Genomic DNA, 21,681 nt, shown 5'->3' with positions numbered 1-21,681 from the left:
AGAGCAGATAACTAAAACTGGGAACTTTGGCATTATACTAAGTCATTTCAGTTAGAGGTTCATTTATTAAGAAAACAATTGTGTACTAAAATGTCAATGTAAAAATGTGGACACAAGTTTTTACACATTGAAATCATCTTTATTCTTCCTGCTTGCCACTTAAATACTATATCTTGCCATATTTTTCCTCTTAACATTTGGCATAATTTATTTGATATTTGAATAAAGATTACATGGAATTATAATTTAAAAAATTAAAACTATTTCCCAGAATAACAATGAAATTTCCAGTATCATCTACTCCTGTTTAAAAATAACACAAACCATTCCCTTGTTCAACAGCAGAATGCTGAGAAGGATTTTTAAAATTAAGTCATAAATATAATTTTATATAGTTGCTTGTTGTATCATTTTCCAAATTTACTTACATGGTAATGAAAAGCAGATTGTCCTTAAGAAAGATTTAAATTTACCCTATAGTGTTATCGGATAGTTCACTTAGTCTCAAGTGTCATACTAAATGAATTGAGCATCCTGCAATGGTTAGATGTAGTCTCTCTCTCTCTCTCTCACCTTTTCTTTATAATTTTTAAAAAAAGTAACAATTAGATAAATATTGTGTCATGTCCCCCTTGGTGTTATGCCTTGCTACTTTCATTTAAAGATGATACCCAGCCAGCCTATCTTCAGAAAATGGACCTTCTATGAATTTATTACCTCTCTTCTGCTCTAATTTTTTAAAAAAATATATTATTTTGCACAATTTATTTGAATTTGAACTTTTTGGTTCATGTATTACTAACACATATATTTAGAAAAATAAATATAAAAAATCCATGTTAATCCCCATTACATTAATCAGCCAAAAGTATAAACATTTCATTGCCTGAAGGAAATCAATCCTTATCTACCCAAATCCTCTGCATCTCCTGCCTGGATCAAGACAGCAGACACCTAACCGTTTTCTCAGCATGTTCCTTTGTCTTCCCTTCTCCTCTAGGTGTCCTCTATGCAATTCATCATACATATTGTTAGCAAGCTAATTTTTCTTAGACATTGATGACATTACTTCGTGCTTCTGCTCAGAAATTTTGTTGTTGTTATTGTTCAGTTGTATATGGTTCTTCATGACCCTTTAAGGGTTTTCTTGGCAAAGATTTTAGAGTGGTTTGCCATTTTATTCTCCAGCTCATTTTGCAAATGGGGATACTGAGAAAAATAGATTTAAATAATTTGCTCAAGGTCATACATCTATTAAGTATCTGAAACCAAATTTGAACTTAGATCTTCCTGATTCTGGGCTCAGTGTTCTATCCACTGAGAGCCTAGCAACCTCAGAAATCTTTTATTTTTAACCCTTACCTTCCATCTTGGAATCAATACTGTGTATTGGTTCCAAGGCAGAAAAGTGGCAAGGGCTAGTCAATGGTGGTTAAGTAACTTGCTCAGGGTCACTCAGCTGGGAAGTGTCTGAGGCCCGATTTGAACCTAGGACCTCCCATCTCTAAGTCTGGCTCTCAATCCACTGAGCTACCCAGTTGCACCCTACAACTTCAGAAATCTTAAAGAATCCCTTTTTTCCTAATATGCTTATGGCCTGAGAGGGGCCTTGTAGGTTTGAGGAGTAAAGAGTATGTGGGATTCTATATAAAAATGAGGGATTCTATATGAAGAGCTCTGATTTTGGATTCACGTAAACCAAGTTCAGTTATGGGAGAAAATAAAACCAAAGAAGGGATTCAAAGTTTTTTATCTTCTCTGTTTCCTTGGGCTCAACCTCAGATTCCTAGGGAATATCTATTAAGTAAAGCTTTTTGATGGCTCACAGATTGGGTCCTCTCCAAAAGGAATACAGGATCTCCTCTAGAAAAGTTACTCAGTATACGATATAGTAGATAGATATAAAACAGATATTTGTTTCCCTCTGAGCAAAATAAGTGCTTAAAATCCTCATAAGTACACAGCAATTCATAAAATATCCTTTATAATCCACCACCTTAAATAAAAATCACCTCTGAGGTAAGAAAATCATTCAGGAGACATGTGCTGCTATTGAACAGACTTTGGTTTCATTTGTGTCTCAATTGTCCAAAGAGCTATTCGAGCCTAGGTCTTTCTGACAGCTGACCATGGCTTATTTTGCTGGCAGCAATTCTCTTTTCCCCCAATAAGAGTGGCTGCAAGAAATCCCTCCTATCAAGCAACCAAAGACTTTCTATCTCTTAAATCATAAATTAGCCACCAAATTTGAAAACTGCCATCTCTCAGGATGGTTCTGTGAACTTTGCTCAGAGAAAGAACCACAGAACATAAAAGAGGGAATCAAGAATTTAAGCTTTAGCCTCAGGCTCACATAACCAAGTGCTTTCCATTTTCAAGTAGCTGTTTTAGCTTCTGCTTAGGAGAGGGAATCTCCTTTGCCCCTATCTTTTCTGGAAATCCAAAGAAGAAACTATTTGTGTCCCAAAAGAAACCCCTTCAGAGTTAGATAATGGAAGCTATCCCTCCTCAATCCGTTGCTTTCCTTAGCAGCCCTTCCTAAACCTCTTTAACACACCACTTGTTTATGGGATGGGGACCAGGAGATTCACCCAGAGCTGCTGGTCACACAGATTCTTTAGCAAGAGCCCACTAGTGTATATGAAGCTCAACAGAAGGTTCCAGGGCTCAGAGCCATCCTTACATATGTTCTATGGTATGGCCCTGGACATATCAAATCTAAACTCCAATGTCTTGTCTAGAAGGACTTCATGTTTCAAATTCCCTTAGCTTTCAGTTTTGCCTGCCTATCCAAAAGGCTACTATTAAGCTACCCCCTTGCCAAACTTCTCTTGCCATCACAGTTTTACACTTTCATCATACCCTCATAGAAAATTTTATGCCATGTTATTTCAGTATTTAAAAACCACTTACTATTGGCACAGTCTAGTTCTAAATGCTAGGGAAACAGAAATTTTTTTGAGATGACGTAGATTCTTTTTCTCCTGGAGTTCATAGTCTAATAATGAGAGATGGCATATACTTTTTCTAATAATGTGACATTTTTCTTCCTACTTCTTACACCTGTCCTCAGTCTCCTTTTAATCATCTATTATTTATGTAAATTTTTATCCCAAGTCTCTATACTAGCCCCCTTTCTCTTCTCTCTCAACACTAAGGTCTTAGTTCTCTTACTGGCTATCATCTCTATAACAATGGTGTCTAAATCTATATAATTAGCCTTCATTTCTCACCTCAGTTCCTGTACCATATCTTTAATGGCTTATTGTACACCTCTACCCAGATATCCCATTAGTTTCTCAAACTCAAAATGTCTAAAGCAAATTATATTCTTCCAAAGAGCCCATCCATTCTCCTACAATGTTACACACTTCTGTAAAGGATACCACCATTCTTCCAGTAGGTTATAACCTATGAGTCATCCTCAACTCTTTACTTCTTGTAAGTTCACTGCCAGGAGCTACATTTTGGAACTGAATACTTGGTGAAGTTGGCCTTATCCTTTGAGAAAATTCATACTTATAAGAACTGGATGCCAAAATTCTACAAATCAAAACTCATATTTCTTAAAATATAAAAGTTATTTACAAAATTATAAAATCAATTAAAATTAATAAAAATTAACAATCAGGGAAAATATAAGATATATAGATGGTGCAGTAGATAGAACATAAGGCCTGGAATCAGAAAGATCTGAATTCACTCAGTATCATAGATACTTGCTAATTGTGTATCTATAGACAAGTCACTTAATGTCTGTGTGCCTCAGTTTTCTTATCTGCAAAATGGACATAATAATAGCACCTTCATCCCAGGGTTGTTGTGAGGAAAAATGATACAATTGTTGTACAGTACTCAGTACAGTGCAGAACACATATTGAGTATTATGTAAACCCCAAATTGCTATGTTGAATGACCTCTAATCACATATGTTGACATAACCTATCAAAGTCAATTCTAGTTCAAGATTTTGTGAGACTCTGATTTTTCTACAAATCCAACAGTTTTCTTCAAATGTTTTGTCCCCTAGTTCTAGATCTCTGGCATTCTTTAAAAATTTCATCTTCAATGCCACCTTACATTTGAAGAACATTCCTATTCTTGGAAATCATCCTCAGAAGTTTTTTGTTGTCATTGTTTTAAATCTAGGACCTAAAGGAACAACTAAATGTTATGCCCACAGAATATCATGTTGTTTATGACATTTTTTTTGTATTAACTTGACATTCTTGACTAAATATAAGAGGTCTAAGAAGGTCTTTAATTATACCATGAATGACTTTAAGTAATCTTAGAGGATAGGTAAGTTTTCCTGAATAATTGCAAAAAAAAAATATATATATATATATTTATATATATGAATTCCTTTGAATAGACCATATAAATCAGGATGGCCTTTTTTTCCTCTCCAATGAATGTACTGATAATTGAATGGTCAACTACTGGTCATTATTCAGCTACTCTTTACTATGTAGTTGCTAGACTAGATTGGTCAGTATGTTTTCCCAAACTAACTATCCAACCTAGTTAAAAGAATCAAACATTCCACTGGAAATAAATAAATGTACCTAATTTCCTTCTTGAATTATATGATCCTAGCAAGTTCCTAATATTTCTTAATGGGAATCTTATATATTTTTCTTCCTTGGTTTAAACCTTTTCACAATCAATAGTAATTCATTTGGTAAGGTTGATGAAAGCTTTTGGGAAAGCATGAAGATGTCGTCTCTCTCCTATAAGCTTCACAAATGAAGTTTACTGTCTCAAGTTGTGGCTTAAGACCTCATTCTATGCATATGTGTCACATTCCTTTCCTTAAAACTCTGCAACTTGTGACCCTGGACGAGTCACTTGACCCCCATTGCCTAGCCCTTACCACTCTTCTGCCTTGGAACCAATACACAGTATTGACTCCAAGACGGAAGGTAAGTGTTTAAAACAACAACAACAACAACAAAAACTCTGCATCTTCTGCCATTGACAACATGTTCACTTCCTTGAGTGTGTTCATCCATATCAGAGTTAGCTATATTTCACAATACATATTAACACTTGAAAATCTGCTTTATAGTAACACGGTCTATTCCATCCCTTTTTACAGAAGTAATACTTGTACCAATACAAGTTTTCTATGAATGATAAATAATAAAACTGATAGCAAAAGGTTGTACCAAGTGAACTAAAGTAGAGAGTTCATAAACAAAGGAGTCATGTAGCCCAAGCAAAACAGATATATTCACATGTCTAAAAAAGGTCACCAAAAATCTGTAGCATCAAATCAAAGAGCTATCTTTTCATATATATGTGTGTGTGTGTGTGTGTGTGTGTGTGTGTGTGTGTGTGTGTGTGTGTATGTGAGATGTGGATGTAAATGTCATCAGGATCATTAAATTTAAAACAATGGATTACAATATAATATACAAAATAAATATTTACTTATATTCTAAACACAGTAGTACTGGTCCCATATGAATTCTTGTTGAAATTTCAGTAACAAACAGCTCCTTTGAAATTGTCACTTATAGTTCTGATTTTCATTTTCATAAGAATCTGTAGTAGGAATGTAGTCCCATAATTGTCATCACTTTTTCAAACATGTTCTCTTAATGTCCTGAGCTATTGAATATGGACAAAAATATAGATTTTTCTGGCAGAGGAAAAAAAAAGTCCTCCAATTATATTCTTGTTCTACAATGTAGGGAGGGAAACTACATTGTTTAATCTTTGGAAAGATGCCAGTCCTCTTACAAGAACTAATTGAACTCATTCAGGCCCAGCTTTCTGAAATGTGCTTATTTGAATTGGTTTCCTCCCCTTCTCTTTCCCTGCTATGAGGCACCTTTGTTACTTGTAGCACTGTTCATATAGTAATGAAATTAGGAGTTACTCATTTAAATCCCTGGCATATTATACCCTAGTGAAAGGTTACTTTACTCCTTCTTCTGCAATATAAAGTACTTTTAGAAAGTCTAAAGCAGGGGTTTTTGACCAGAAGTATACATACTCCAGGAAATAGAAGGTGAGTGAGGAAGTATAGGATGATGACTAGCCAAGATGTTGAAGTAAAAAGAAGTAATCAGCTGAACTTCCTTCCACAAACTTCACCAAAGATCTAGAAAATGTTTCAGACCCAGTCTTGAAGAGAAATTAAAGAAAATATATTACAGTGTCATTTATGCAGTCCAGGCACCATAAGGAGTCAGACAGGGAGGTCTGTGGACACTGGGGAGAAGCAATGTACCTGAGGGAGAAAATAAGGAGATCCAAAACAAAGAGCACTTCACTCCCAGCCAGATCCTACCAGACTATTGTAATGTGGGCAATGAGACTGCTACAGTCATTTACTACTGTGTATTGTATACCTAATCTATTCCACTCAGCTACCATACTACTGCTTAGTCGATACAATATTGTTTTCATGATTATAACTTTGTTATACAGTTTTTGAGATCTGGTACTGCTAGGCTCTCTTCCTTCATACCTATTCATTGATTCTCTTCATATTCTTTACCTTTTTTTCTTCCAGATGAATTTTTATCTAGCTCTATAGTTATAATAATTTTTTTTTGTAGTTTGAGTAGTATGGAACAAAAAGTAAATTAATTTAGATGGAATTGTGTTTTTTATCATATTGGCTCAGTCTATGCATGGGCAACCAATATTTCTCTAATTGTTCAGGTCTATTTCTATGAAAAGTGTTTTGCAATTGTGTTCAAATAGTTTCTGAGTTTGTCTTGAAAAGTAGACTTCCAAGTATTATCTGTAGTTATTTTTAATGGAATTTCTCCTTTTATTTCTGGCTTCAGGAACTGGAAATATATAGAAATGATGATGATTAGCATGGGCTTCTTTTATATTCTGCAACTTTGATAAAGTTGTTGTTTCAAATAGTTTGTAATTTGATTTTATATGTCTAAAGAATTGGAAACTGACAGAACCCCCATAAATTAGGAAATGGATGAGCAAACCATATATAAATGAGATGAAATAGTATGTGGCTGAACTTTTATCAGCATAATAACATACAGAATATTCCAGAGGTCTAATGATGAAAGATATAACCCATAGGCTGTAAAGATGAATTTAGAGTTGTGACTTTAACTCTAGATTTAAATGGTCTCCAAATAAAATTCCCATCAGTCTGGAAATTTATGGTAATTTAATTAATATAGAGAGAAGGTATTTAAGGACAAGAGAGAGGGAGAGGAAAAAGAATTAATTTAAGCTGCTCCAGCTCAGGCTGAGCCAGGCAGGAGTTAAAGGCTTTGGCCTCCCTGAGAGCAAGGGAAAAGCAAGTCAGTCTTATCACTCACCATCTCAAGGAAGCTGGCTGAGTGAGCTCCTCCAGGTTGAGTTCCAGGATTGAACTGGTCCCAGGCTGATCACAGGAAGTGATCAGCCAGATCCAACTTTCCAGGGAAAGAGTTTTTGAGAGGCAAAAAAATCCCAAATACATAGAGCTTTCACTCTTGTGTCTCCACCTCTAAGTTTTCACATCTACCAATCACATCAAAGGCTTTCTCCAGAACTGCCCATACTTGTAGTTCTTACCTTCTTTGATTAGTTTATATCCTTTGAGCTACTTCACACTTCTTTGTTAAGTTTACCTTTTGTTAGTTACTTGACCTTTTTGTGATTAATTTAACCTTTATAGTTACTTAACACCTTTTTGTATTAAGGTCTAAAAATAAACTTAACTTAAAGTTCTAGCTTCACTAGAACTTCATTGTTCAGTTAGGAGGTTACAACTTTATCTTCCCCTAAAGTATGTCTAAGTAGGGTGGAGTAATGTAAAGTACTACAAGACATTCCTGATTCTGTTAAAGAGAGTGTCTTCATTGTTATAATCAGGAGATAGCTAAATCAAATCTTCTAAAGTAGGGTCTGAGTAGAGTGGAGCAGTTTTAAAATTCACATTCCTGAAAGAGAACCAAAGGATTCAGAATATAGAATGACATATATTTTATCTGACATGACCAATGTGGAAATTTATTATGGTTGGCCATACATGTTTGTAATGGGCTTTGTTTTTCTTGTGTTCTCAGTGAGAGGTGAGGCGAAGAGGAGTTAAGGTTGGAAAGGAAATTAAATTAAAAAAAAAAAGGCAAATTAAAATTATACTTATATCTATACCTAATCCATATTCATCTATCTCAATATATGGGTATATGGGTAGATATCAATCTATCTATCTATCTATCTATCTATCTATCTATCTATCCTCTTATTAATATAATGACTGAACACAATCCCCAAAACTCAACATGCTGCCTACCTCCTAATATATTACATGTTTATAACAGGGATTTTGTTTGTTTGTTTGTTTGTTTTTTTCCAATGGCAGATATGGTGAGAAAGTGCATTGTGGGGAGAGAGATAAGTAATCTTTATTTAAATAAAAAATTAAAATTAAATTTTAAGGAGGAAGTTGGGGAAATATTTGATAACTATGCCATCTTGTTAAAATATGCTGAAAGTATTTATATTAGTGAAGAAACTTGTGGAATGGAAAGGAAATAAGACAGCGAAGCAGAAGACAAGGAGTATTAAAGTACCTCTGAGAATTTTGAGGTAGTTCGAAATATCATTTCTTCAGACCAGAACCAAATGAATGATATTGGGATATGAAATCTTTTTATATTTTATTTGACTGCATTCCAGTAAACATTTAACAACTTTATGATACTAATATGTCAAATAAAGATTATTTAATTCATCTATTTTTATGTGCTCTACATGGTAAACTCTAGAATTTATTTTCTTTTGTATTAAAGGGAGGGATGGGCAGGGAGTAAACATTTATTAAATGCCTACTCTGTGCCAGGCACTGAAATAAGCACTTTATAAATATTATCTCATTTGAATAAAAGGCCTGGGGATTTTCCTGAAAGCCAAAAGGTACAAGAACTGTAAAAGTTTGGGTACTCCTAGATTAAGGGGATTTTGTTAAGTTTTAGAAAAGTTTACATGGTGTTATAGGAGTGATGTGAAAGTTGAACTTGGAAAGAAGGAAATATTTTTAAAAGATTGAATACCTATTTAAAATGAAAATTAATATATTTCCATGATCACCAAAAAGCAAGAATTTAACAAATATTCTTTGAGCCTCTACATTTTGCTCAGTTCTATAGGGCTAAGCCATATAAAACATTAAGATTTTTTTAAAATTTAAAATCTGTATCAGATTGCTCATCATCTCAGCAAGAGGGGAGGGAAGGGAGGTTATATTAAATTTTTAAAAGTGTTAAAAAGTATTGTTACATGCAATTGGGGAAAAATGAAATAAACATTTTAAAATTGCTATTTTAAATAGAAAATTTCTCTCAGGGTTTTATAATCTATTATAACTTTCAAAATATATACAAATAACTATAAGACAGGAAAAGATGTAAAAATACAAGAGAGGTATAAATACTGTTCTATGAGAGTTCAGAAAAATGAACTTGGGAAGGTTTTCTGGAAAATGGTGGGTAGGTGGAGTAATGGAAGAGTTCTGGACTTTGAGTAAGAAAGACTTGAGTTCAAATTTGGCATCAGATACTCACTTTGGAACCCTGGGCAAGTAACTTAGCTGCAATTTACCTCTCTATTTCCACATTTGTAAAATGTGTAAAATAATGATATCTTCCTCCCAGAATTGTGTTGAAGATTAAGTAAGATATTTAAGTAAAGTGCTTTGCAAACATTAAAATATCGTAATCATCATCATCATTATTATATTTGGGTCTTAAAGATCAGTTGGAATTAGGCAAGCAATGAAGAGTATAATGAATATTCCTATTAGTAGAATATGTATAAGCAAAGTTACAGATATAACAAAGCAAAAACCATATAACAGCGAGTGCACATTTGGCTAAACTTTATGTATTTTTCTTTATTTTAAAATAATAGGGTGTATGAAAAGTAATAATTGGAGATGAATGGATAATAAACAATAAAAATGATAATGACAAATGTCAATATAATTCTAGAATCTTTAAGAGAAGTCTAAGATGTAATCATCAGAGTTGACCTATTATGCTTTTCATTAACTCCATATTGATACAGGATGTCTGTTTGGAATTATTACTCTTTTAATAGCTCATGTGAAAATTAAATAATAATCAAATATTTAGGTTTGAAAAGAATAATAAAAGCTGTCAAGTAATGCAGGTATAGAGCTATATTCCTGGAATCAGGAAGATTTTAGTTCAAATTTAGTCTTAACCATTTTTGTTTCCTAAGCAGCCCATCTTTTTACCAGTAGCACAATTTTTTTCATCTTTTCCTTTCATTTCTTTTTTCTATTTAATTTTAATTTTTCCAGATTACATGTCAGTACAATTTTTTAATAATTGTTTTCTGACATTTTGTGACCTACTCTCCTTTCCTCCCATCCTTTCACCCTCCACAAGACAGTAGGTAATATCATATAGTCTATACATATATTATCATACAGTATATATTTCAATATATTTCACCATATTGTAAAAGAAGACACATATCACCACACAACTTTTTTCATAACATCCTCTACATCACTTTTATTCTATGTAATTTACTCTATGTTGGGAGAGTTTGGGTTGCAGTGATAGAGTGCCAGGGCTAGAGTCAGGAAGACCTGAGTTCAAAAACAGAGAGGTAGTTATTACCTCTGTTACCCTGGGCAAGTATCTTAACCCTTTTGCCCTTTTTCCTCATCTGTAAAATGAGTTTACAGTAATATACAATTACTAGAATAATGTCCTTGTTAAAAAAGATGTGCCTCTGTTGCAGAAAGATAATGAGAATTATTAAAAGTACTGTGTAATTTCCTTTAGATGACCTAACACGTTCTTCCAATATCTATTCAAGAACTATGCAAAAGGGAATAACAATACTTGTGCTACCTAATCTGCAAGTTTGTTATGAGAAAAAAGCTTAAACAACTTTATTATGATATAATATATGCATACAAAATATACATGAACACAAATAATCATACACATATTCATTGGTTATTATTCCAGTGGATTTGCCATTGTGTTTGCATAACATCAGTGTGACAGATCTCTGTACTTGAGTTGTGAATTTTATTTTTTTGGAAAAGTTTCACACACTCAGAGGATCTGAGACTTGGAAGGGACTTCAGAGTCCATCTATTCCTACTCATAACTGGACAGATTTTCTTCCCTGGCAAGTGGCAATCCAGCCTTTGCTTGAAGACTTCCAGTGAGAAGGAACTCACTACCATCCAAGCAATCAAATTCTACTTTAAGATTTCTTCAATTTTAAAGGAAGCTTTTATCCTTACTTTGAGCCTAGTTCTTTCTTTCAACTTCTACCTTTTGATCCTAGCTCTGTCCACTGGACCCAAACAAAATGAGTCTAATCTCTCTTCTACATGATAACCTTCAAATACTGAAGACATTTACCATGTTTGTTCTCTGCAATCCCCCAAGCTTCTCTGATTTAGAGCTAAGTCACCTTGAATAAGGTAGCCAGTCAAATTGTCTAGTGTTGTCCTGTTTTTGTTTAAAAATGAGGTATGAGCATAGATAAAAAGACTGAGTATGTGAGTGGGTAATATACACATACATGCACATGTATGATGAGTAAATGGGTTTTGAAGGTACATCCAAGAAAATAGTTCCAGCAATGTTTTAGAATATTTAATTATTAATTCCACTTGTTTAATATTGTATGCTATTGTCATCATGAGACCATCAGCAAACTGCTTAAACAAACATATGGGCTACACTAAGTTCATTGTTAAAGGCATTTACAAGTATAGTTAGCAATATTGACATGAATTATTGGTAAGATTAGACCAAATAACATTCTATAATTTGAGGATCTTGTCACATTTATAAGTAGAGTCAAAATTCAGCCTATAGTTTACTCCATTCCTTCCCAGAAATGGATATGAGTCAATTAAGAGTGCTTAAACACCTCCTGTTTTTGAGACACTGTAATAGCCCTAAGTATATAAGGACAAAACCAGAACACTATTAAATCCCATTAAATCAGGTTACATGATAACACACGGCTTTCTTACCTGCCTCAGGAGCTCTCTCAGAAGTCCATGGATTTATTTGGGGACATTTATTTGGGGGAAAGGACCTGGCAAACATCCCAAGCAAGGTATTCTCTCTTTGTCATGTAATACCATTTGGAGAAACAGCAACCACAAGGTTGTCTGTGATTCCCAATATGATTCTTGTCCAAACAAGTACAAATTGTTCAAAAGGAATATGACAACAGCAACACTAAGTGATATACTGTTGGTGGAGTTGTGAAATGGCCCAACTGTTCTGGAAAAAATATTAGAGTTATGCACCATTGCAAAAGGGTTTGAGTTTGAGTAAAAGATAGAGAACTCACTTTTGAGTGTCTCTTTAGAGAGTCTCTCTTTTGGCATTGAACTCACTGTAGCCATATACTTTTGTGACCTTTTATATGTCACTTTCCAAAACTCCTAACCTGGTTTTTCCCTTATTTTCCAAGAAACTCATTTTTTAATATGATGTCCCATATTTGTTTTGTTTTACGTGTTCTGTTTCATATGCTTTATAATGTAGTCTCTTTTTAAAATATTTTACATGTTAATTACATTTTTAGTAATCATTTTATGATATTTTCCAATATACTTCCTCTCCTTCTCTCCCATTCCTCCTAACTCCACAAAAAAGTAGGTACTATGATATAGGTTGTTCATGCATTATCACACAATATTTATTTCCCTGTTCATCATGTTGTGAAAGAAGATACATATCACACTAGAAAACATTTATAAAGGAAATAAATTAAGGAATGGTATGCTTCCTTCTGCATTCAGACACAAAAAGTTCCTTCTGTGGTGATGGGTAGCCTTTTTTCTTAATGAATCCTTTGAGGCATGCTTAATCTCTTGTCAACTAATGTAAAATTATGGTAGAATATAAGCTCCTTGAAGATAGTCTTCCATTTGTTTTTGTCTTTGTTTCTCTGGCACCTAGCACAATGCAGTCATTGTCCAGCATAGGCACTTAATAAAGATTTGTTGAATTGAAATGAAATGTGTTTTAGAGATTTTGTACCTCAAACTTTCATTTTATTTCTTTGAGGCTTGAGGCACAGAAGATTAATTGCTAATGTCACACAGCTACTCAATGGCAGAACCAGGATGCAAATACCTATACCCCAGATGCTAGTTCAGTGATCTACCACAAACCTCCTTATCATCTCTTGACTATGTTTGCATGTTAATCAACAGGCATTTATTAAACAATTATTATGTGCCAAGCTTTAGGCCGAGTACTGGAAATGAAAATACAAATAGAAAAGTAATCTCTGCCTTTAAGTTGCTTACATAGAGCTGAATGGAGACTACAGCATATAAGAGGAAGCTAAAAAAGTAGCCAAGAAGGTAGAGGTACAGATGAAGACAGGAGTAAATTGTTAAATATTTAACAACTGGGATCTCTTGGGAAACAATGATGTAGGGCACAGCTTTAAGTTAAATTTGCATTATTAATTCCTCATTATGTTTAAACCATTAACAACAGCAAAAATAAAACAAACCAAGCCTTGATTTCTAGCAGTTGCAGATTTACAGTCCAAGAGCATGACAGAAGATGTCTGTAACTGCAACCTAGAAAGAAATGAGTCATGGAGAGCCTGGCTACCCTCCTTAATCAGAGGTTCTGGAATGAACCATCTTATCAGAGAAGCAGGTCCCAGGAGTAGAGGATATTTCCAGTGTGAATTCTAGAGCTGAAGTGAGCTTCAGAATCAAGATCTGGGACTTGGTAGAGAAGTCTTAGCTACAGGCTGAAGAGGACTGATCTTTTCAGGGTTGAAGATCCATCAACCACTGCTGCTTTCTTCTTTTTTCTCCTTCTCTGTACTATGCTCACTAGCAGTGCTTACTAAGTTTAGTTTGGACACAAGACTACTTCATTTTATATCCTCTGATAAAAAAGATCTGAAGTCACTTAATCTTAAATTAAAATATGTGGCTTCTATAAAAGCATGCATTTAAAGTCACCAACATTCTACCAGTGAATGAAGCTCATTAGAAACACTAATACTGAGTACAGATGCAATGGTTCCATTGTTATTGATGAAGAAAATTCAATTCAATTCAAACCACATTTATTTCGTGTTTACTTTTTTATGGCACTGTACTTCTTAGGTACTGAGATACAAAAACAAGAGAGTTTGCCCCTTAAAAAAGCTTATTAGTAATAAATTTTGTTAGTCATTCATCTGTATCTAATTTGTGATTCTCTAGGCAAAGATACTGGAGTGGTTTGCCATTTTTTTCTCCATGTGATTTTATAGGTGAGAAAACTAAGACAAATGATATTAAATGACTTGCTCAGGGTCACATAGCTTGTAAGTGTCTGAGGCCAGATTTGAATTCAGGAAGTCTTTCTGATTCCAGACTCAGAACTCTATCCATTGTGCCACCTTGCTTCTTCTAATGACAATAATAATAGCTAGCTTTATATAGCACTTTTAAGGTTTGCAAAGTGCTTTATAGATCTTAATTTATTTGGTCCTCACAACAAATTGTGAGGTATTTTCTATTATTTTTTTCCTTTTTGAGAGATGGTGGTTAAGTGACTGCTCAGTGTCATATAGCTAATAAGTATCTGAAATAGGGTTTGAATTTGGATCTTTCTCACTCAAAGTCCTGTGCTCCTAGCTATTTACACTTTATGCAGGGAAAGAATGTTAACAGATAATTAATTAGGCAGAGTGTAAAGCAGTAAAATAGAGATCAGACACAATCTATGATCAGATGGCATATTCTTTTTGACTGACTCACTTCTATTTTAAATCATAAAACTAAAAAGTAGAAGGTCTCAAATCTGTCTTTTGTGTTTTGTGTATTAGAATCACAGGATATGAGGTACTCATTCTTTTCTTCTCCCCAGCAAATAAAGTTTTGTCTTGTTTGCTTTGCTCAATTTCCTCTTTCTCAAGCTCTGTGCCCATTTTTACAACATATATACAATATATAGGAATCTCACTGATACTTTAGGAACTGTGGCTTCAACTCCTTGTCAGGATAGTTTGTTATATATATTTTTCCAATTTTAAAATCTATTTGCTGCCTTGCTCCAAGTGTTGTCTTCTCCAGATCATCTGGCTTAATTAGGTCTCTGGTTACTCTTTATATAAGCTTCTCTCTGCCTCCTTCCCCATCTCTCTTCTCCATGGTTGATGAGATAATACAGCTCATAATAATACACAAAGGCCAAGTATACATCATTTTTATCAATTAATCTAGAGTAATAACCCCAGAACATAAGATCATGAAGAAGTAACCCAGGATAAAAAGGTGAGTGGGGGCGATAATGGTCATTGCTATCATGAAGAATACTCACATTGTTGAAATCACACATCCATGAAAATAACAATTCCAATTTCACCTCTGAGGCTGTAAACTGAAATAGGAGTAGAAGAGAAAGAAATATGTCCCCTCCACTAAGCTCTGTTTGCCAAGCCGACAGTAGATCTCCATAAGCCCAAATCTACCAAGTGCATCTTTCACAGAAGCTAAATTCCTACCATCTTGTCAAGGGCATTTTCTTTTTTTAAAATGTTTCTTTGCTAAAATTTAAACTCTTACCTTCTGTCTTATATTGGTTCTAAGGCAGAAGAGCAATAAAGGCTAGCCAGTGGGGGATAAGTGACTTGTCCAGGGTCACACACCTGGAAAATATCCAGATTTGAACCAAAGACTTCCTGCCTCTGAGCCTGGCTCTCAATCCCCCAGTTCCCCCCAAAAGCATTTTCTTAAGCTTGCATTAGTCTAGATTATACAGTATTTCCTTTCTCTACCACAAGTTCTGACTTAGCTCTCTCTCTATGGTTGGGTACATCTTCCATCTGTTATTTAGCCTTATCCTACCTAAAGACCAATTAGACTGTTAACGTATTAGTTATATATTTTACTTTGTAAGGCCAATTTTTCAGGAAATTAAATATAAAGGTGGTGGTAATAATTTGTGATTTATTTTTTCTTCTCCAATTGAAAATAGTAAGTATTGGTTCTGCTATAATAAGTGTTCTGAATTGCAAAACTGCATTTAGCCATGGAACCAAAGAATCAAAACTTTAGTGCTAGAAGGAATCTTTGAGGCCAGTGATGTACCTACCTTCTATTAAAAATGAGGGGACAAGAACAATGACATCTACATGTTTACAAAACCAATAAGTATATGAGACAGAAAAAACATGTTCTTCCTGATTCCAAATCCAATGCCTTTACCATTATGCCATATTGACTCTTAAGTGCCTCAGAAGTCATACAGTTTAAATTTTAGAAGCAGTAATGAAGTCATATAGACTAAATAAGTCATCTTCAATATGTTTTTCCTAAAATCAGGAAGAAAATATATATATATGTAGAAAGGTTAAGACTCTGAAATAAAGGAGCTAAAGTGTAGAAAATTATGAAAATATTTTATTTATTAAGGATATTCAGAGTTGGGATGGGTAAATGGCTCAGTGAATAGAATGCCAGGATTGGAGATGGGAGGTCCTGGGTTCAAATATGGCTTCAGACACTTCCCAAAACATGTCAACCTGGGCAAGTCACTTAACCTCCATTGCTTAGTCTTTACTGCTCTTCTGTCTTGGAACCTATGTTTAGTACAGATTCTAAGATAGAAGATAAGAATTAAAAATATTCAGAATATTTCCCTTTAGAATGTTCATTTAAAATATATATATTTTTTTATATATTTATATTTAACTGCTCCATATAGGAACTTATAGGAAAGAATTTGTTCCCCAAGAGTCTCATACTTTTTTAAAAGTATCTTTAAAGCATTGCCAAAGTCTGTATGATATCCTTTCCTTTTCTCCTGACTAGTCTTATAACTAACTACCTGTCAGCATGGCTACACATCAAAATAATGAAGGCTCTTCTCAGTGGAAATAAAAATAGAATCCTGAGAAAGTTACTAGTTTAGGAATATTACATTAGGTGATTATTTGTTTACTAGCTGTCCCTTAATGTTCTTCTTTTTAAAGCCTAGATAATAGGGTACTTTTTTCTTTACTTTAATTTTAGAAAATTCAGAAATCAGCATTTTTGGGAAAATTCAACTTTCTAAATTCACCACACAGGCCTAATTTTCAATAGCAGTCAAAATGCAAGACTGCTCTTTGCCCGCTGTGGATTTATCAGCCAAGCCAGACGTGGTTTGGAGGAATTAGATAAGAAAGAATTTTTTTAATCAAATAAGCCTTTCATTTTAAGGAAATGCATACTTGGATTTTAAAAAATTATTATGATCAGAAATAGTTTAATGTGGTTTTTAAGCCTTATTCTCCAACCTCTGTCAATGAGTGAGTTTAATTAAGCCATCACAAGGGGTACTCTATGGTTTTCCTTATTGGGGTGAAAGTGAAAGGGGAAATCTTCTTCTAGCCATGTGCTTTCTGGGCCACACAAGTAGTTCTGTTTGAGAATGAGGTCTAAGACAATGATAGAACCCAGATTCTTGACTATCTTTGCATAATGTTAGCCATTGCCTTCATATATTGGCTTTATGCTTAAAGTAAAAAGTTTATATTTAAAGTAACTTATAAAAGTATTACAATTAGTGATACAAGTGGCCATAAGAAGAGCATGATCTTGTCAGAACTGAGCAGGAAAACAGGAAGAATTACAGAATAGGTGATCACTAAGCTATAGATCTTGAGAGTTTATTGTTCAATTTCCCACAACCAAAGAGGGAAAATTTTATTAACTGAACCTTTATTAGGTATTTATTCCATGCAGAGCACTGTGTTAAGTATCTTTGATATAAAAAGATAGATAAGACAGATTCTCTACCCCTGCTATGGACCTTAAAAGTCTAAAGGTCAAAGTGACTCTTTTGGGCTATGAAAGTTTTTGCAAACTGTTCATTAGTAAAAACTCCATTATTAGTAAAAACTCTGATTATTATAGATGACAAGTCAACAAGCATTTATTAAATAATTACTATGTGTCAGGAGGTATACCTGATGTTCAGGGAAATCTAGTTCTTCTGGTTTAAGGGCTCACCAAGCTCTCTTCACAGCTACTTCCCTCCTTGGTGTCCATCAGCCACCCAGCTCTCACCTATGCCTACAAAAAGCCATAGCACACACAGTGGCCACACTCTGCTAAATGGTTTTGGTAGATAGGCTAACCAAGTTGAAGGTAACTGACAGGACTTGAATCCTGAGTTTGTGGAGTATCTACCCCTGGCATGCAAATACTACCCTCCACCCAAGGGGTGGATTTAGAAGAGTTTGTTTCAACAGCCATTAAACAGGTGAAAGCAGGCTCTTAGAACTTAGACAATGAAGAAGCCAAAAGTCATCCACTACATCCTGGGCCATCACCAGTTATCTTGTCTTTTGTTTGCCATTGATCTTGGACAACTCTGGAATAGAGAGAAAGGCCAACAGCTTTGTACAACTCTGCCTCACTTAAATCCAATTGAAGTGAAAAAAAAAAAGTTTTTTTTCCTGCTAGAATACTGGATCTATGCTTAAATATCTCCATGCAAAATAATTACATAACTTTAAAAAAATAATATTTTATTTGATCATTTCCAAGCATTATTCATTAAAGACAAAAATCATTTTCTTTTCCTCCCCCCCCCATAGCCGATTTTTTATTCGAACCCATTGCCATGTTGTTAGTATTTGCATTAGAGTGTCCATTTAGAGTCTCTCCTCTGTCATGTCCCCTCAATCGCTGTAGTCAGGCAGTTGCTTTTCCTCAGTGTTTCTACTCCCACAGTTTGTCCTCTGCTTATGGATAGTGTTTTTATCTAATTACATAACTTTATTCATCCATTGGCCAAATCCAGGATCAAAAAACCTGTATTGTAGCCTGGGTTACCTTTCTATGAAACTGGATTTACTATTCCTCATTATCTTTTTCCATCCCTTTGTACTTACTGAGTGGCCCTTCCTGCCACCTCCTACCCCAGATCTAGAATGTACTGCCACCTCTAAATTTTAGAATCTCTATTTTTTGAATGTTATTTTCTCTAGGAAGTCTTCCCTTACTCCTCCAAGCTCTTAGTATCCTCTCCTTACCCCAGTTATCTTATACCAATTTCTATATATCTCTCCCAAGGGAATATAAAATTCTTAAAGGAAGAAAATGTTTCACTTTTGATTTGTATCCTCAGTGCCTAGAAGAGTGCCTGTCAAATAAGTATTTAATAAATGTTTTCTGAGTAGAAGAATGATTGAATTAAATAGTATGTTACATTAGGAACTGAACAATGCTAAGGGGTGGATTAATGCTTTTTTTATTGACCACTATTTGGATCAGCTCTCAAAAGATACTTTAGGTATCTTATATTTTCCTTCTGTAACGTATTAACACTCACTACTTTAACTGAAGTACTATGTAGCAAAGTGAGATAATTTAATATAAAATATACTGTACAATTTAAAGTTACTAAATGTGAGTTATTGTTATTGCTTACTTTTTATTATTAGGAAGGGTGAAATGATCTTCTCCTTGTTGGGAGAGCACCTGGTAAATTTTAAAATTACTGTATTTCCTCATGCTGCGTGTTTTTGTGTCGTCTTCCTTAGGAACAGATGGTAGTAGTTTTTCTTGCCAAATTTTTTACAAATAGGGATATTGGCTCTGTTATTTGACCCCCAAGTCACAATTTTTGGAAAGAAAGTTTCAATAACATTACCTAATATTGAGAATTTCTCCTTTTGGGACTAAACTTCATTTCAATTAAGCAATTTAGATGCCTTTTAGCATTACATTCTGGACAATCCTGTCTCATCAAATGGTGCAGATAAATCATCAAACTGGAATTTAAGTGAATTTAATTGGCTATGTGATTTAGTTATTGCCCCCTCCTGAAATAGAATGCCTACAATATGTTGTTTTATTCTTCCTGTGAAATGTACATATGACTGTCTTATATATTTGAAGATGATCCTGTTGAGGGTGCTATTGGTAGTGTGATGGTAAAAACTGACACATAAACTACTTTTTTATGAAGTCATGGAATTACACAGATATATGAGGACCCCAAAGAATTTATGTGATCATCTTTACTTCAGGGCTCTCCTAATTTTTTTTTTCATTCATTAAAATAACAAGCATTTAGGGGGCAGGTGTATCTTAGTGGATTGAGAGCCAGGTCAAGAGACAGGAGGTCCTAGGTTCAAATTTGTCCTCAGACACTTCCCAGCTATGTGACCTTGGGCAAGTCACTTGACCCCCATTGCCTAGCCCTTACCACTCTTCTGGGAACCAATACATAGTATTGATTCCAAGATGGAAGATAAGAGTTTGAAGAATAAGAAGCATTTATTTAATTATTTGTTAAGCACATGCTACCTTCTAAATACTGGGTTACAAAATCTTTGCTTTCAGGCAGCTTATATTCTATTAAAGGAAACATCTTAAATAGCTGATCTCTGGTAGCAACAATAAAGAGAAATGAGGATACTTGTAGGAACTCAGGTATCTCTAAAGGAGGAATTCTTAACCAAGGGTCTATATAGATATATTCACACACGCAAATATATGTTCCATATACATATAATATATATATATTCATATATATAGGACTTATTTTGATATATTTCCATTGCAATCATATGTATTTTTGTGCACTTTAAAAACATTATTCTCAAAAGAGGTCCATAACTTTACACTTGCCACAGAGTTCCATGATTTAATAAAAAAGATTAAGAACCCCTCTGGTAAAGGAAATATTGTTCATATGACTGATTAATGTATGCTACATTTTAGAAAGGATATTAAGTTGGATACTTTCAAGAAGAGAGCAACCAAAATGGTGATGAGATTGAAAGCCATGCCATGACCAGCATCAGCAGACAAAATACTGTTACTTAAAGTGCAGATCTTTTTTGAAGTGATAGAATTACTGAGTTTGGAAGACAGCCTGGTTTAGTAGAAAGAACACTGCATTTAGAATTGGAAAATCTAGGTTATAATTCTTGTTCTGCTCTTTAACACCTATGCTGAGCTCCATTTTGGGGAATCTTATAGTCTCTCTGATTAGCCTAATCTAAGAATTTTAAAAATCCTCATTGATAAGAGTTTGTTTTGTTTTGTTTTTTGTTTCTGTTCTTTTGTCCCAAGCAACAGCAACTTTGGAGGACGAAATTTAAGTGCATTTCCTTTTTTATTCTTAGTGGAGGCAAAAGATAACTAACTGATCAGTGCCTTCCATATACATATATGTGGATGTATGTATACAGAAATGCATATGTGTATGTATATATAGGCAAGTATACACATACATATATATAGTAATCTGTGTATATGTAAAATCCATGATTTCCATATACATGTGTTTTACATTCATATATAAATACCTGTGTATGTAAATATGTATATAGTCATATGTGTACATACATAAACACATATGCACATCTCTGTCTATATTTACTCAGGGGTAATTATTCATTAACTACTTAGTTTTCTCTTAGCCAAATTAAGTAAGCCCCATCTTCTCTAAAATCCTTTACTCCTGAATTCCCTTTGGTAAGTCTTCAATCATTTTAATTACTTTTTCCAAAGTAAAAGAAGAGTTTTTGTTGGTGACCTACTTTGTCCTAAATATCAGTGCTTAATGGGGATTCTAGAAGTTTAATGTCTTATCAAGTTTCTGCCAGATAATACTTATGCTTATTCTTACCTCACTAGGCTTTCCATAATGATAATTGTTTATT

The 21,681-nt window shown here is 34.1% G+C and overlaps 1 protein-coding gene across 4 annotated transcripts in view; it reads left to right on the top strand.

The window, feature by feature from the left end:
- Window positions 1-21,681, top strand: part of PRKN (parkin RBR E3 ubiquitin protein ligase) — a 1,990,036-nt gene that overhangs the window by 1,400,540 nt on the left and 567,815 nt on the right. The window lies entirely within an intron of this gene.

The sequence above is a fragment of the Monodelphis domestica genome, chromosome 2 (assembly GCF_027887165.1).
Source record: "Monodelphis domestica isolate mMonDom1 chromosome 2, mMonDom1.pri, whole genome shotgun sequence".
NCBI lineage: Eukaryota > Metazoa > Chordata > Mammalia > Didelphimorphia > Didelphidae > Monodelphis > Monodelphis domestica.
This window is presented reverse-complemented; position numbering and strand designations above follow the sequence as displayed.